Genomic DNA, 18,936 nt, shown 5'->3' on the forward strand with positions numbered 1-18,936 from the left:
CAGGCTGGTGTGCTTCTTCCATGTGGGCTTTGTTGCATCTGAGCTAGGTGGCCACTTGTTTACCAAGATGGCCTTTAAGACCCCAGATGCTATATCATTTGATAGCTGGGCACCATCAGCTTTCTTCACCACATTTGTCTTTCTTATTCAATGTCCAACTTTCATGTGCATATGAGGCGATTGAAAACATGCGATGACTTGAGTCAGGTACATCTTAGTCCTTAGAATACATCTTTACTTCTCAACATTTTAAAGAGGTCTTGAGCAGCTGATTTACCTAATGCACCACACCATTTGATCTCTTGAGTGCTGTTTCCATGATCATTTATTATACATCCAAGCAAGATTAAATCCTTGACAACTTTGATCTTTTCTCCATTTATCATGATGTTACCTCTTGGTACCATATTGTGAGGGGTTTTTGTTATATTTAGATTGAGTGGCAATCCATACTCAAGGCTGCAATCCTTCATCTTTATCAGCAAGGGAACTTTATAAACTCTATTATGTCAACTATCTCCTGAGATTATGGTCTTGAGGCCCCATGTCCTATAATTCATTCCCTAAAGATATTTGTTTATATATAAGAACTTTTCATAACTTTGCCCCCAAATGTCCCACATTCACAGATATATTTGAAACCAAGGTTAATGCACTTTTAAAAATATTCTCTGCCAAACCTACCTATATTCATGGGTCTACTACTACTGCTCCTCCCACACCTATCCAGCCTTCAAGTCTGCCCGTGCATCTATTAGTAGATCACAGTTATTGCAGGGTTGTACACATAACAGGTGTTGATGTTAGATGTCACGGAGCTGGCTATGACCCATACGACCTTATATCTTTAACATTTTCTCCCACTCTGTCCAGAACCTTCTTATATGCTCTGTGATTTTTACTGATTATCCCTCTGAAATCGATCACCTTAGTCTGGAATCTCTGCTGAAACCTGTTCCCTGTGGGTGACCCTGCTTGCATAGCTTCCAGAACCCTAGCAACACACAGTCACCATAGTCCAACAAACTGACAAACCAGTGGTGGGTATATAGCATTATTTCCTGTAACTGCTCAATGTTGACAGGGGACTTGGGATTGTTTCCGACCCATGACTTCCCCTTATGAGTGTAACTGCTCCACAGGGTTTCCTCAGTTGTGATCTAAACATGAAAAGAACTCCACCTCTTTTTCCAGAGGACCTGCTGGGTGGATTTGAACTTCTGAACTTTCAGTCAATGGTTCAGCCATTGCTAAACCATATGAGCTCAAAGAAGGTTATGTAAATCCAATTTTCCAATTAAAGAAACAGATCTCAGACTTAATGGGAGTATTTGTTCTTGAGGATGAGATCAAGCACTGTAACACTTAGAGCTAGCATTTAGAGATTGCTTAAAAGGGAAGAAAAAAAAACTTTATATTGTGAGTTATGGGAATGTTTACATAGCAGATCATCAATTTTACATTCGCCTCTCATACACACTTGATTTCAGCTCCTCCTTACAATTCCCTATCCTTTTTTCTTGTGCTTCCTAGTCCCAGTCTTCCTTTTTCCAAACCCTCTATACTTTGTCCTTTATTAGACGTTGCACCTCTAATCTTTTTTAAGTACTTTTATTGGGGGCATTTACATCTCTTATCACAATACACACTTTCCTCCCATGTGCCAAGCACATTTGCACATATGCCGCCACTATCACTTTCAAAGCACTCTTCCCACTTGAGCTCCTGACATCAGCTCCCCATTTCTTCCTCCTCCCTCCCCTGCCCGCCCTCCCTCACGAACCCTTGATAAGTTATAGATTATTATTTCCGTATCTTACATGGTCCTCTATCATCACTCACCACTTTCCCCTTATTCCTCCCCCTGAGAGGGGTTTCTAGGTTGATCCTTGTGATCTGTTCTCCCTCTCTCCCCCCACCTTCCCGGTATCTTTACTTTCCTTGTTGGCCCTGAGGGGTTTATCTATCCTGGATTCTCTGTGCTGTGGGGTCTTATATGTAGCAGTGTGCATGCTCTGTTCTAATTTTGTAAGGTAGAATTGAGGTCACGTTGGTGGGGTGGAGGAAGAACCAAAGAGCTAGAGGAAAGTTGTGTATTTCATCGTTGCTATACTGCACCTGGGCTGGCTCATCTCTTCCATGCGATCCCTCTGTGAGGGGATGTCCAATGGTCTACAGATGGGCATTGGGTTTCCACTCCATGTCCCCCCACCCCCTTCACCTTGAGTATGGTTTTATTCTGGGTCTTAGATTCCTGATACCTGATCCCACCGACACCTCATGATCATGCAGGCCAGTGTGCTTCTTCCATGTGTGTTTTGTTGCTTCTGAGCTAGATGGCCGCTTGTTTATCTTCAAGCCTTTAAGACCTCAGATGCTATACCTTTTGATAGTCGGGCATCATCAGCTTTCTTCACAACATTTGCTTATACACACATTTTGTCTTCATCAATCATGTTGGGAAGGTGAGCATCACAGAATGCTGGATTATTAGAACAAATTGTCTTGTGTTAAGGGAGTATTTGAATTGAGGCCCAATGTCCATCTGCAACCTTAATTCTTAACATAGAGAACTTAAATGTTTAATTATCCCATCACAGGACTGGATTCAGTTCCCAAGCTGAAGGATGATTGAGGGTCATAGTTTCAGGGTCTCACTTGCTTCCCTTTGACCGAGAAGTGTAACCACTTTTATGAGTTTTGATTTTTTTTGTTTAACATTTTCTGCCATTCTGTCCAGACCTTCTTATATGCTCCCTTTAAAGACAGTAATGCTAGCCAGGCACCATCTAGTTCTTTTTTCACGGTAGAAGGTGATGTTTGTGTTATCCATTAATTTGTTAAACTAACTGTTTCCACATGTCTTTCAATTTCCATCACTCTGCTTTGCTCTAGAGCTGGAGACACCAGTGATTGCACTTTTAGATGGATGTTCACATGTTTTTAAAGACACCACTCCCCTAAGTAGCATGTAAAACACCTTTGTGAACCAGGTTGTACCAATGGATCTTGGTATTCCTTAAAACTATGGTCCTGTTCCAGGTCCAGAAGTTCCTTCCCTCAAAGCTTTAGTTATATCTAAGAATTATTCATAACTCTGCTCCCTGTTTGATCCACCATACTCTTATTGTTGTGTGCGGTCAAGTCAGTTTCCACTCATAGTGACCCTATGTATAGTGGAACAAAACACTGCCCAGACCTGTGCCATCTCACGATGGTTCTTGTGCTCAAGCCCACTTTGCCATCACTGTGTCAATTCAACTTGTGAAGGACCTTCCTCTTTTTCACTGTCCCTCTTAACAAGCATGACGTCCTTGGTGGTCTCTCCTCCTGATAGCATGTCCAAAATGTGTGAAACAAAACCTCACCATCTTCGCCTCTGTGGAGCAATCTGGCTGAACTTCTTCTGGGCTAGATTTCTTTGTTCTTTTTCCAATCTATGGTACTTTCAATATTCTTTGCCAGCCCCATAATTCAAATGCATAGATACATATTCAGTCTTCCTTATTGAATGTACAACTTTCCCATGCATAGGAGGCAATTAATAATGCTGTGACATCAGCAATGATTGTTCCATTTTATAGTCTCCTTTGAATTTTTCTTTTGAATATTTATAATCCTTCATCGTATTTTTACTACATTCCCTACACATGTGCATCTATCTCTTCATACATGACGAACCATTTTCCCTCAAGCCAATTCCTGTGGGACAAAATATAACTATCCCTTACTGTTTCCAAGGTATAAATCTTTCCAGAAGCAGGCTGCTACATCTTTCTCCTGTAGAGCATTTTGTGGGTTTGAACCTCTGATCCTCTGATTGGAAGCCAAGCATTTAACCACTGTTTCCTAGGGGCTCTTTTCATACACAATGTTGCTGCTGTTGTTGTTGTTAGGTTCAGTCAGTCAGTTCCAACTCCTAGCAATCCTATGTATTGCCAAAGAAAGCACCCTGGGCTCAAACACAATGTGCACATTTTCAGTCACCTTCAAAATCTAAACATTTTAGCTTTAGATTCCAATGAGACCACCGAATGTCTTCAGATTCATTGATGGCTATATTTATAATCAAAGTGACAGTGGTACAGAAAGAAGTTGAAGCACTTGGCTGCTAATAAAAATATCAGGAGTTTGATTCTACCAGCAACTCCAGGGGAGAAAAATGTGGCAGTCGTCTTTGTAAAGATCTGCAGCATTCGCCTACGGGACCGTTCTACACTGCTCTATGTGGGTGCAATGGTTCAAAATTGACTCAATAGCACTAACAATGGCCCTAACTATTCTTTCTTGGAGGAGAATTGTGTTCTCTTTGCAGTAAATGCATATTGTCTGTGGAAACCTGATTAGGTAGGTAGCCCCTCTCTCCATGATCCAGTTCTCACTAAGCCTGCAACTACAGCTGGCATTTTTGGCAGACTCTGACCTCCTCATGAGTACTTGAGTATGTAAGTACTCCTCCATAAAACCATAAAAAGATCCTTAAAAACAACTGCTTGAAATTGCTATAATCCGTGAAAGTCATGTTAACTGCATATACCATGGATATGGTGTGGTGAGGAAGGCACTTTATTCCGATGGTCTTCCTCTTCAAAACCAACAAACCTAGTCTAATAATGGAAAACGTAAAACAAACCCAAAGAGAAGGTCAGTCTACAAACTACCTTTTCCAATAAATACTCAAAATCTTTCTTACCTTTTAAAAGCAGTCACCATTGCAGTTGATTATGGTTCATAGGAACTCGGTATTTTATGTCTCAAAACAATGAAACTTTTTTATAATCATTTACTTGTGAATACTTGAAGATATAATAAATATATAATACTTAATTTATTTAACCCTTTTTAGATTAGAATCTATAGAATTGGTTCCTCCTCATAGTGCCCTTACGAAGGACAACCTGAAACACCACCCAGTCTTGCACCATCCTCTCAATTATTGCTAGGATTGAGTTTATTTTTGAAGACACTGTCTCAGTCCATCTCATTAGAGGCCTTCTTCTTTTTGTGGCCCTCTTCTTTACCCAGAATGATTTCCTTCCCCAAGGACAGGTTCTTCCTTTTAATAGGTGCAAAATATTTGAAATGAAGTTTCTCTATCTTTGCTTTAAGGACTGTGTCAGTCTGGGTAGACTATGGAAACAAATTCACGGACACTCATATGTGTACAAGAGCTTGATACACAAGAGAAATTGAATATTGAGAAAACATCCCAGCCTAGTCCAGATCAAGTCCATCATTATGATATTAGTACACATGTCTGATACCAACCTATAAATTCCTCTTCAGACTCATGAAACACATGCAGTGACACTGAATACAGGAATATCATAGGCCACTGGATGGAAAGTCTTGTTGATTCAGTGGCAATAGAAGCATCTCAGGGCTGGCAGTACTCCTCTAGCTCCAGGCTCTTGCTTCATCAATGTAGCTCCATCAGGCTCATCATCAGTAATGCCTCGCAGGGAGTGATCATGTCCTGCCTCCAGCAAGCTATGTATCTCCTTAGCACCTCTACCAATGGTCATCAAGCTGTGACCAGATGGACTGGCTACGCTCCATACCTTCCCTCTTAAATCTCAAATTGACAACCGATTATGTAACTACCACAAGGATATTCTAGTTTTACTTCTTCCAACACAGATTTATTATGCTTCTGGCAGTCTCTGGTATATCAGGTTTTCTTTCCAGTACTATAAATCAAAGGCATCAAAACTTTTTAATTATCTGGCTTTTACATACATGTCAAGTGTCTGAAGATGCCAATGATTGGGTCAGGCACATGTAATCCTCAAAATAACATCTTTGCTTTCAAGCACTATAAAGAGGTCTTTTGAGGCAGATTTGCCCAATGCATAGCTTGATTTCTTGACTGCTGCTGTCATGGACATTGATTAGAGGTATGGATATTGACTATAGGCCCACTAAAATGAAAATATAAACAACTGCAATCTTTCCACCATTTACCACGATGTTGTTTGTTGGTCTAATTATAAAGGTTTTGCTTTCTTTATGTTGCAGCACAATCTATACTGAAGGGGGTAGTCTTTGGTTATTTCCACTAAGTGCATGAAGACTTCACTAATTCAAACCAGAGGACTTCTTAGTGCTATAAACACTTCCAATGCTTGGCTGCTAAGCCAAGGTTGCAGGTTGACATCCACCCTGATGTCCTTCAAAAGAAAGTCCCAGAAATTGACTTTAGAAATAATCAGCCTTTGAAAACACTATAGATATAGGTTCCACTCTGACACATGAGTGGTTATTTCAAGTCCAAAGGGTTTGGGGCAGAGGACAGCCAATGATGTCAACGAGCATCCAGGGCTATGCTAGTAATTCATATTTACACCACATTGTTCATACTAGTTTGTCCTAAAACTAGTTCCATTTATGGTCAGAAGATGCTCCAAGTGAAATTAGTACAAATATCCTTCTTTTACAGTAAATGGATACTCCCAATAGACTATAAATTATTTTCTTCAGCCTTTCAATACACTATAAAGAGTTGCCGGAAAGTGATGCATTAATTTACTTCAGCTGACAAGAGATCATCCCAGGAGGGGGAGACAGGTAGAGTCATATGTCTCCAAGTCACACAAGGGGTACCTAGATCATTAAAGATAGTCCCATTTCTCTCTGGAAGAAGATATAAATAGTTGTGACATCAATCATAGTGATCATAAGAATGGTACAGATCAGTCTGCTCACTCTCACATGAGTCCCCTAAAACACAGATATGATAACATCAATGTGTTGTTTTGGATTTGTTGTTGTTGTTGTTGTTGTTGTCATCTTACTCATGAAAGCTAAAATCTCTTTATACGATGTATATTTTCTGGTAACCTGGCATCAACACTGCCTTCCAGGCTAAACATATGTCCCATCATGTTTATTGGATCCCTTCCAGACCAGGCCACACACCATCCTTTATGGACCTCACTCTGGCTCATGCTCTTTACTGTTCCAGTGTGAATGTTTCTACCTGAAATTTCTAATGATTCCAATTTCAATTGATAGGGCATTGTTTATCTTTATAGAATCAAATTTCCAACCAAACCCAATGTCATCAAGTCCATTTCCACTCACAGCGACCTCGTAGGACAAAGTAGAATTGCCCATAAGGTTTCCAAGGCTGTAATCTATTTTGTTTTTTTTCTTTTGAACACTCTTTAATTATTTACATTATTTTGCTTTTTATTTATCCAAAATTAACATATTATACACTTCAATATATTATACAATCCTATCAAGAAGTGCTGTACAGTCATCACAATCAATTTTCTAATCCCTCCCCACATACACAGATACTCCATCATTCCCATGATTGTCTTCATATTTTTATCAGTACAATACACCAAGACTGTGATCTTAATAGCAACGCACTGCTACATTTGTCTTCTGATGAGTGATTAGCAAATTCAAAACTGCCATCTTTGGTTAGCACCTGAGCATTTAACAACTAATACGCCTGAGCTGAGCTGCTCCTTATTAAACACGGGTTCTCCAAGAAAGCTGTATTATATAATCATTGGAAATTTAGAACACACACAAAAAACCTGTGGTGGGACCCTCCCTAGAATTTCTGTTATAATTTCTCTAAAATCTCCCCAGGTGGCTCCCCCATAGATTGAGAACTATTGTCCCAGAACGATGGATTATTCTGTCATTTACATTTACACTTACATTTATGTACAACTGTCATTAAATCTCTCTTGCTCTTCAAGTCTGAGAAAAAAAACCCCACTCCCTGCCATCCAGTCGATACTGATTCATAGGAACCCTTTATGACAGGGTAGACCAGCCCAGCAAGTTTCCAGGAGGTTACCTCTTTACAGGAATAGAAAGTCCCATCCTTCTCCCAGAGAGCAGCTGGTGGTTTCAAACTGCTGACCTTGCACTTAGCAGCGCACCCCATTAATTTCTACATCACAGTACTTTTTATTTCTTTCTTACTGACTTCTAATATATTAACCCGCGTGCCTGATTAAATAACTCTCAGAGACTGTAAACTCCTTGATACAAGGCCCATGTCATATTACCTACTATAGTTCCCAGCATATAATGGATAATTTATCAATTTATTTAAAAGTGAAATATAGAAACGGAAATATTCAGAATAAATTATTTTCAAACATAAAGATGTGCACGTGGAATCAAGTGATAATTCTGTCAGGGTTGTCAGCAGTTGTGAAGTGTTTATCATTACCTCTGAGACCTTACCGAAGAACATTAATGAAGAGAGGTTTTTGTGGTATATATGACAAATTAAACTCTGCCATAGGATCAGCGGTCACTGGTTCAACCTAAGGAGCCCCTCCGTGAGAGGAATGGTGAGGCTGTCTGACTTCCAGCCACAGCACTGCTCCATGCTGAGAGGGCGGTTTGGGTTATGGTTACGGTTATGATTATGAGTAGAGATTGGCTCGATGGGAATAAATGTGGTTGCTTTCTTTTCTTCTTGATGCCATCATTAGACACCCTGGGTAGCGGAAACGATTAATACACTTTGCTACTAACACAGAAGTTGCAAGCACGAAGAGGTGCCTTCAAAGGTCTAGCAATCTGCTTCTGAAAAGCTAGCCATTGGAAAATATGCAGACTCCCGCTCTGGTGTGGTGCGCAAAGTCCACTCTGAGCTGGTCACTCTGGTGTGGTACACAAAGTCCACTCTGTAGACTCCCGCTCTGGTGTGGTGCACAAAGCCCACTCTGAGATGGAATTGATTTGGAAAACTAGTTAGGATGGAACTAGCTTAGAAAATAAGTCCTCAGATTTTACAGAATGGTCATGTGCAAAACCACTTCTCATCCTTCCAACCATAGGACCAATTCATATCGGTGAATATATATTAATCTAGACTTCATTATGGTTTTTAAAAATATAATAAAAGATTTTTTAAGAACTGTAGTTTTGAATGCTTACTCTGTGATAGCTCAGTATTTTGCCTCTGCCATACACTGTCTCATTTAATTGTGAGAGCAATCTTCAGGTTACAAATTAGGAATTTAAAGAGTTCCAACAGTTGTCCAGGATGCGAGGATGGGCACATGGCAGATGCAGTCTCCTTCCAAACCACAGCTTGCCTTCTTGGCCAAAGAATGCTGTTGAAAATTCATAATTCTTCATATAAATGATAAACTCCTCTCACACTACTATTCAATAATCCTTTTTTTCAAACTGACTCACTTTGATAACCAAAAAAAAGAAAAGAAAGTTAAAACAAAACAGAAGAACAACCTTACTGCCAATTCAAACCCACAGCGTCCCTATGGGATGGAGTAGACCTGCCGAGACGGAATCGTTTCAAGAGTAAAACCCTCGCCTCCTTTACCCAGCACTCGAATGGGTCACATCAATTATCTCTCGTGAAAATGACCTCGTAAAGCAAAGACTTGATACCCAGTAATTTGTAAACAATGATGTTAGAATCCAGTCTCCAAAATAGAGTCCCATTGCAATGGCAAAATGGAATTATGCCTGAACAGGAGTTAAAGCTGTGAGAATGGTGGACAGATAAGGCCTTCAATAACCTTCTCTCAAAAGAGAGACTCAGAGCAGGGCCTGCAGTTAAGGGTTAGCTGCGGTTAAGGGTCTTAATATTGGGCATTACATTTAGGTTTCGTGTGAGAACCCCGGTAGTCCTCAAGGTTTCCAGCTGAGAGAAACTCAGGGAACTTTTATTTAATATGCCTTTGAAATGAAAGCAGCCAGGTTCAAAGGAATGCTCTGTGCCACCAAGAACGCAAAGCTCTTTTGCGGAAAACCTTGTTACGTGAGATTCATGGACTCTTTGGTACCCACCAGCATATTGAGATAATTGATCGTGTGTGCTGCCCTTGGTGCCCGCTGACTGTCAATTAAGTCAGTTCTTAATGTCGCTGCATGGAAATCGCTACAAGCGAAGACAGATGACACTGCTGCTTTAGGGTGATAGGATTTGAAAAACATCATGACAGATGCTTCTGGCAACTCACAGCAGAAAATTCCGATGTAAATTCCACTTTACATCAGCAGTGTAATATGTAACTTTGACAGCCTTGATTGCCTACGAGGGAGGTCCTTTTTAGAGATTAGGTTGCCTAAAATGCTTGCTTTTAAATTCAAATGCTCATAATGAGGAGTGGCGACAGTTACTTGATCACTTCATTAAAGTCTGCGGAAATTTGTTTGGGGTAGTATTTTTATTTTGTTGTGTTTTGGTTTTGCTTTTGGAAAGTAAACTGTGTGAAGGAAATGGAATGGGGTGGGGTAGAAATCATGTTCCGGGTATTTAGGTTCAGAGATGCCTGAAGAGAGTGGCCACTTTATGATTTTATTCAGCTGTTGCTTTTTTAATGGGTTGTATCAGCCACGACTCTTTCTGTTTCAAGTAACTGAAGCCCCAGTGAACATGTTAAAGCAGACAATGGGATATTTATTGACTCATCTAAGCCATCTGCTGAAAAGGCAGAAGTGGACCAGACCTCTGGGACTGGAGCCAAAGACGCAAATTCATGTATCAGAAGGCTCTCTCTCCCTTCTCTGTTCCTACCACTTCCACCCCACAGGCCATCTTCTGCAGGTGGGAAAACACGCAGCTCTCGTTTAACTAGGTGAATGACCTTGGAGCGCAGAAGAGAAGGGGTAGGGGAAATCTCTTTTCATATCTTTCATTTGCAAAAGTCCCAGCATCAAGAATTTATAGCTTAGGTCAGGTCTAGAACCCCTGTCACATGGTCGCCAATATCATCTGTCACCAAGTTGCTTCTGAGGACTCATGGAGATACCATGTGCGTCACAACAGGATTCTGCTCTATGGGGCGGTGATTTTCTGAAGGCAGGTCACCAGAACTTCATTCTGAAGAACCTCGTGGTGGGCTCAAGTCACCAAACTTCCATTTAGTAGCCCACGGCTTACCCATTTGCACTACTAGGAAGGCTATCACATGGTCAGGGGCTAAAAGATGGTGACAGAAGCTCCTGGTCAGTTCGCCCCCCAAAGGCTAAAGGACTCATTTCTGTTATCAGCACAAAGAACAAAGCTATTGGACAGATAGACTATGATTAGAATTATTTAAAAAGATCAACAAAACAAAGTGCCATCTCACTCTATTATTGCTTATAAAAAAAGGAGAGATTCATTAGGGTATTAACAGCCAGGAGCTTCTTCCTTCTATGGTAGCCATGCGAAATGGGATTGAGTCCTCACCACATCTAGTCCTCTTATTTGCAGTCAAGGGCACTACTTTTAGGTGAGTGAAAAAGAAGATAGAATCTTCAGATTTCCCTCTTTGAAGATAACTTGTATCCAAGATTACTTTTGCTCTAATTAGAATTATTTTCCAACCAATAGAGGAACATTGCAATCTTCACAACATTATAATGGTTACTTTTCCATCCATAGGGTGCCACATTAAAATTTTAAAGATATTCTTTGTACAGGTTGCAGCCAGGTTGCATGTGTTCAACTATTGCTCAGCCAAGTACATGTTTTGGGATAATTATGCAGTTTCCCCTGTTTATTTATGAAGTGTCACATTAAAGTTTAAACCAAGATTCATCACAGAACACAGATATCCAATGCATAGCAAACAGCAGTTGCCTCTTCAGTCTGGTTGTTAAATTTAAAAATAATTTTTTCTTTAGCTTTCAAAACCAGCTGTTTAGTATTTAAAGACAAAGTTAACCAATTTAAGTATTACAGAGTGTGTATTGAACATAGTCCACATTGGCTAAGAATTAAATAGAGGAGTGAATAGTTAAGGGAATGGGATGGGGCCCATGTTGGGCCTTGTGTTAGTCCGGGTAGACTAGAGAAACAAATCCATAGAAACTAATGTGTATAAGAGAACGTTTTATATAAAGAGTAATTGTACATCAACAAAGCATCCCAACCCAGTCTAGTCTAAGCCCGTAAATCCATTATCAGTCCATACATCCAATACCAATCTATAAAGTCCTCTTCAGACTCACGAAACACATACAATGACACTGAAGGCAGGGCGGTCACAGGCCAGTGGGTAGAAAGTCTTTGGATCCAGTGGCATTGTAAGCATTTCAGCGCTGCCAGGGGTCTCCACGTGGCTTCTCCAGTTCCCAGGACATGGAGTCTATCAGTGTAGTGTCAAGTGTCTTGTCAGATCTTCTCAGTAGAATGTTGTCTCAGGGAGGGAGCAGAGAGAGAGAAGTGTCTCCCACCTCCTCCAAGGAGGAAAAATCCAGTAGTTCCCAGAATTCTCCAGAGAAGACCTCATTGAATTATATCTTGACTGACAATCCAGACTCTACCTCTTCATTTGTAATCCTCTCAAATTGACACCATATTATGTAATGACCGCAGGACTCCTTTGCCTTCTTAAAGCACAAGAAGAATCTAACTCTACACCAGACCAAGGTTCATTTCTCTGACAGAGGTTAAATATGTCTCTGCTCACCAACCTTACTCTAGCCTCCTCTGACACCAACCATCCCTCTCTAGGAACTTGACTTCTCTCCTGGTTTCAATATTCCCTGGCAGGGGTCACAAAGAACTCACAGAGAATACTCACAATTATGCGGTTTTAAAGGAAGTTAACAGATTACAAATCAAGATAAATAATAATAGTAATAAACCAGTAAGGAACCAGTCTTTTTGTCCACAGCAACTCTTCTCAGAGTGGCGGGAGGCATATGTCTCTCTGGTCGTCAGCCCTTCAGGCCCTCAGCCCCTTGGCTTCTTCCCTGCTTCGGCAAGTGCTTCAAAGCTCCCTTCATGCTAATAAAGCCCCCAAGGGCACCTCCTTCTACAAACCATCCTCCTGCTCAAAAGCACTGAGCTGTCATCATCTGAGAGCAACGAAGCCCACCACTCAGCCTCCAGGTCTAGGCACAGCTCCCCTCCTTGTCTCATGTTCTCCACACATCTCCTCTGCCACTTCTCCAGCTCTGTTGGACACACTTCTGGTTCTTCTTTCTTTCTGGTTGTGGAATTCTCTGTTCCTGTCTCTGAGATAGCTCACTGTATACACAACAGAACAGTAATCGTGTCCAATCCCAGAGGAAGAGGTGAATGCTATAGATAGAAGGGCCAAGTAATTTCACTTCACAGAATTAGTTGATAAAAGGACCATATACGTTATTCATCATGAAGAATGGGGTCTACTTTCACTATATTATCTACATTCTAGCATTTCTACTACTGATTCTTCTAATGTGAATTTTCTGGGTAGCTGACTTCTGCAGTAATTGTTACATCTACTGACAACAGCTTATGAGTTTATGTGAAAATAGAAAAAGAAAAAAATTCAAAACAGAGATCATTAAGATGCCAACATACTCTATTTCATCCTTCACTAAATCTGCCAAATGACCTGTTTTTCTTGCTTAAAACACAACAAATATAAAACTTAAAAAAATTCCCCAAAGAGGAGGCATCTGGGTGGGAGTGGGGGGGATGGAGTACACCACCAGGAAGGGAAATAAATCCGGGTGCTCCTCTCCAGCTCGAAGGATGCTTTGGGTGTGTAGTTCATCATGCAGGTGGTCAAGCCCAAGGTGCAAGAGAACACAAACTACTCCTCTGCAGCCCAGGATGATCTTATAATTGTGGATCTGAATTGACAGCCACTCCCCACCACCCAAGCTCCAGAGACTGCAGGCAGTGTTCTTAGCAAGGATTGTAATGGTATGTCTAAGACCAATAGCAAGCTGGTTATGTCTTTTAGCAGAAAGGTAGGAGGGGGGAGTTTGAAGAGAGACAGAAGGCCAGTTATCAGGAGGTATCACTCCCTAGTAGAGGACATCAGCCTTGGTAAGTGGACTGTTCAGGGAAAGAGAGGAAGACCATCAATGTGATGGTTTGACACAGTGGCTGCAACAATAGATTGAAAAATAACAATGCTTGTGAGGATGGTACCGGACCCGGCAGTGTTTCACTCTCTTTGTCATACCATCTCTACATGGTGGAATCAATTTAACGGTATCGAACAACAATAATCCAAGTCAATTAGAGGTACATTCTGAGAATATGGGTTTGGTTGGCCCCTCACTATCTCTCATCTCCTATTAGGAACCCCATCCATCCAGTAGCCCTGATCCAGAGGAGAAAAGTCACCCCAAGCATCCCTTGGATTCTCACGGCCACCTCTCATGTCTGCCTGCTACCTCATAGACGTCCATGTCCCAGGAAGTTGAGCTTAGCCCACTGTTTTTCACCCACATGTCTCCTCTTAATTCATCAACTCATTACTCTAACATGCCTTTCTTTCCTTCTACTCAGCCTCTTGGAGACTGCTTGGATTGTTTTTAATATAAATCTGACCAAGGCTTAAAATAGTTCAGAACATTTTCTTCAGTCCCCAGTGTCCTCAGCTGTCAGAAGTCTTCATTTTGGCACACAAAGCTTCACGACACTCTCCGTGTTTACTCCCCTCACATTGAAATATCTTCACATCGCACACCCTTCCACAAACAAAGACAAAAATCTACGCTATTTCTTTCCCCCCGCACACATTTTCTTTTCTGGTCTCCTCTTACACAAGGCATTGGCTAACCAAGTCCCAACTAGATCCTCACCTGCTCATGGTTTACCAAGTCTGCTAGTTACATAATCTGGTGTCACTTTGGGAGTTGAGAGGATTAAGAGCGAATGGGTGGAGTCTAGTCTGTCCATAAGGCCTAGTAGCCAATAAGGCCTCTGTGTGGGCACGGCCTTCTCCTGAGAATTCTGGGAATTCCTGGATTTCATCCTCAGTGGTGGAAGACAAATTGCTCTCTCGGCTCACCTCCAGTGAGACATACCCTCATGCAGCCCTGGGAACTGGGGAAACCACATCGAGACCCCTGCTGGCACGGAGATGCTTCTACTGACTGCACCCACTGGCTCGTGATCTTCCTGCATTCAGTGTCACTGCATGTGTTTTGTGAGTCTGAAGAGGACGTTATAGATTGGTATCAGACTTATGGGCTACTATCCGATTTATGGACTTGATCCAGACTAGGCTCAGATGTGTTCTCAGTATTCAACTGCTCTTATATATAAAGCTCTTTCTTATACAAACACGTGTGTCAATCAATTTGTTTCTCTAATCTACCCAGACTAACACACAAGGTCAAGACTATGTTCATATCTCTGAGGTGGTTTTTTACACAAGCATTTAGAATGATTTTTATCTGAGGGTGGGGGTTGGGTGGGGAAGGACACTGAACACTAGTTTTACCCCTGAAACATTTTGTTAAAACCACGTGATGTACATGTGTATAGTTTTAAATTTTCTTCTAGGGAAATACACAGGTAATATGAATTAGAGTAACATTACTTAACCCAGTATCTCCAAAAGAGTATCACTGAATTTCCCTTCAACATGCAATCAATAGCTTAAAACTTTTGATCGGTTGATTTATGTTACTTTGTGCATATATCTATTGTCTTCACAATGAATTTATTCTTGCAGCATATAATTTTTCATTAGCCAGTTTAGCCACATTTTTAGGTGCTTAGTAGTCACAAGCAACTACTGGATATCACACTCAACAGCAGAGTGCTAGATAATTCAATACGTATTTGTAACATGTGCTAAGTGCTCAGAAGGTCAAGGTCAGAGGATATAAAGAGGGAGAGAAGCTAAGTTAAATCAGTGACACAGAGAAGGCGTCAGACAAGTAACATTGAGACTGAAACCTGAATAAAGGCTCGCTGTTAAGGCCATCAGCTAAGCAGAGCGTTTCCTTGTGCAAAAAGCTTGGGACAGCAAAGAGCTCAGAGTTCATTGCCGGGAGAGGGTGCCCCAGGTGGGAATGGACCAGGTGAAGGAAGACCAAGGGAAGGCCCCAGGAATCATATAAGAGATTTGGATCATATGATAAGTGCTCTTAGAAAACAAAGGAGCGATTTAAACAAACTAGCCACCACTTTGAACATATCACCCCCAACTCTCTCTCTTCCTTCCTCGCTTTTCTGATATCCAAAGGAGATAGTAATGAATTTAAAGGAAAACACATAAAGACTCGACGTAAATGAGTTCTAGAACAGATACACTTCAACAGTTATCCCATCTCCAAAACTCAAGTAATAAAGAGGAGGGTGTTCCAATGGAAACACTTGATTTGGGTGCAGGTTTTTAATGTTTAGTCATAGGAGTCAACTATTCAGACTAAACAGATCTTCCTGGATTTTTATTTCTGTGTGTGCACATATGAGGCAAGCCTTAATAAGAATCATAAAATGTGATTAACCAAATTCAAAAGAGCTAAATTTGATACAGTCTTCTTTCATGAGACTGTCTTTTTGAGATGATCATCTCCAGTAAAGCACTCCAGTGGACGTAGCAAGTAAATGATGGCAGTGCCAGCTTTCCGCCCATGATGATAGCAACTCACACTCACTGACCTCAAGTCCATAGTGATCCATGCTGACCCTCTGGGCCCCTCAGGGGAAGGGGCCCTGTGGCTTTTCTACTCCCTTGAGGGGAGTAGAAAGTCTCCTCTTTCAAGGAGCAGTTGGTGGTTTCAAACTGCTGACCTTTGGGTAGCAGTCAAGTGTGTAATGACTACACCACCAGAGGTCACCAAGGATATCATGGGATTAATACTTAGAGGGTCACTTTAATCCTGAAGTTCAGACACTGGAGAAAGGAAAGCATTGAATCATTTGGTTTTTAGGTTTAAACAATGGATAAATTGAAAGAAAAACAATTTCAGATCATAACTTGCTAGATTGTAATGTCTAAGGAGCATTTTTCTGATGGTATATAATTGTTTATCACATGTGTTTAATTTTTCATTATTGTGCCAGTTTTTATTTTTATATTTACTGTGACATTTCTAAGGAAAATATCAATCCCAGCTTCTATTTTAATTATGGGAATTATCCGATTTCTTTTTAAGCATTGACAGGGCCTGCAATATGCTAAACCTTTGGATGAGCTCCTATCAGCTTTGACTATAATAAAAGGCTACAGTTTTCTCTTGCATGCTAATTAATTTTATTCATCTAGTCACCTTTTGTCCACAAACCTAAAAAAGAAAATAAATGTATTTGAACCCATGTAAAGGCAGAGTGATAGCTTCCAGGAAATACATTATTTCCTAGGTTCTGTTAATGGAATATTAGATAAAGGGTTAGAACTATATCCATCTGAAAGTTTATTGCTTCTCTATCCTTAAAAATGTTTTGAATCTGAATTCTGACATGAAACTAGATTGGCTAAATTATCCTCCATTCTTTTTTGTCAGTTTCCATTTTCATGTTTTAAGAATATCATTACCAAATAAAACCAAATGTAATACATAAGAACAAAGAGAAATGTCCAGATTAGTCAGCAGTGTGTTCTGCATTGCTCTTGTTTATTACCAAACATATATTTTTTATTTTCTTCTTGGCAGCCCTCTGCCCCCATCACCTGTGTATATTCCTTTGGAAATACCAAGACAAAATGATATGTACTGTCCTCTCGCTAATACAACAGGATGAGATGATGGACAAATGTACATGGAAAGTGGATTCCCTTGCCAGGGTGTTTGAGCACGAAACACCTCTCCTTATACCTTCAAGGCTAACAGATGCCATGAGTTTTATCGGTCAATGAGTTGTTTCATTAAATAGAATATATTCCTTTTTCGTTTTAAAGAGGAGATTTGTGTGATTATCTTCTGTGAGAACTAAATATAGTGGAAGGCTTACCACACTATTTGACTCTTACTTTCAAACACTGGAATGGAATGTTTCTCCCTCACTCCCGGCCCGCCTTTGAAGGGAGAGTCCTTGGGGTCCTTTCTCAACTCATCACTAAGTCTGCTTCTCCCTGCACATCGGCCTCATACGGGCAGTTGAAATTGGGGTAGAGACAGAGAGGTTCCTGAGAACTTCATCCTTTCTTTGCTGGAAGCTATTAGTTAAAGGGCAGAGGTGCTTAGAACACCTTCAGGTGATGCTCATGCAACCACCCCCATTCCCCATCCCCCCCCCCCACACACACACACAGTCAGAAGAGATTGCGTCGCTGTTGTTTCATTTCTAAAGAAAGAACTCAGTCGTTTTTAAAAAACTATTGCAACTACTGATTTCCGGCTCCTATAAAACCCCAAAATCCCATAGATATAGAATCCATTCTGACTCAAAGAAGCTCTGCAGAACAGAAAACAATTGCCCACAGGATTTGCAAGACCATAAATCTTTATGGATGCCAACTGTCTTACTCTTTCTCAAACAGCGCAGTGAATGGGTCCAAGTACCCAACATTTTGGGTAGAAGCTAACCTACTGCACCACCAGGGGCCCTTCCAACCACTATAGATGCTACTAAATCCCACACTAAAGCTGTTGCCCTCAGGTAGATTCTAAGTTATGATGGCTCCATTTTCAACACCTATGACATTTTGGATGCAGATGGCCACCTCTGTCTTCTAAGGCACCTCTGGGTAGGTTTACACCACCAACCTTTGGGTTAGCGGTTGAATGGCTAACCTTTTGCACCACCCCAGGGACTCCTGCTGAAACCCACTGCCATTGAGACAATTCTGACTCTTAGCAATGCTATCGGAGAGTTACGCTGCCTCATAGTTTCCCAGGCTGTACAGATTTACAGAAGCAGACTGTCCCATCTGTCTCAATTGCAGAATTGGGGGGATTTGAAATGCCAGCCTTTGGGTTAGGTAGCCAGCGCTTCACCATTGACTCACCCGGTCTCCTTCTGAACATGTTACTGAAACATAAATCTGTGATGTTTCACAGACAGCTAAAGTTGATTACTGTCTACCCCATTGTTTAAGATTTTCCTAGCATCCTCTGATAGACCTGGGACAATTGACTGTTGTTCTTCTGGTTTGCACTAGGATGCGAAAGAATACAAAGTCCCTGCGCTTTCTGTCTTTGTGGCGGGTCCAGATTGAATGAGGGATTACATAGGAAAAAGAAAAAGATTTTCCTCTATAAAGTTTCCATTTGATTTCTGAAAGAGCTTATCTCTTTTTTCAATTGCCACTT

General features: G+C 40.9%; 1 non-coding gene across 1 annotated transcript; it reads left to right on the forward strand.

Moving 5' to 3' along the window:
• The first annotated feature begins 18,729 nt into the window (after nucleotides 1-18,729).
• LOC142457560 (small nucleolar RNA SNORA31) lies at nucleotides 18,730-18,858 on the forward strand. The gene has a single exon (XR_012786274.1). It is a non-coding gene; the product is annotated as a small nucleolar RNA SNORA31 (small nucleolar RNA).
• The last annotated feature ends 78 nt before the right edge of the window (nucleotides 18,859-18,936 follow it).

The sequence above is a fragment of the Tenrec ecaudatus genome, chromosome 9 (genome assembly GCF_050624435.1).
Source record: "Tenrec ecaudatus isolate mTenEca1 chromosome 9, mTenEca1.hap1, whole genome shotgun sequence".
Lineage (NCBI taxonomy): Eukaryota > Metazoa > Chordata > Mammalia > Afrosoricida > Tenrecidae > Tenrec > Tenrec ecaudatus.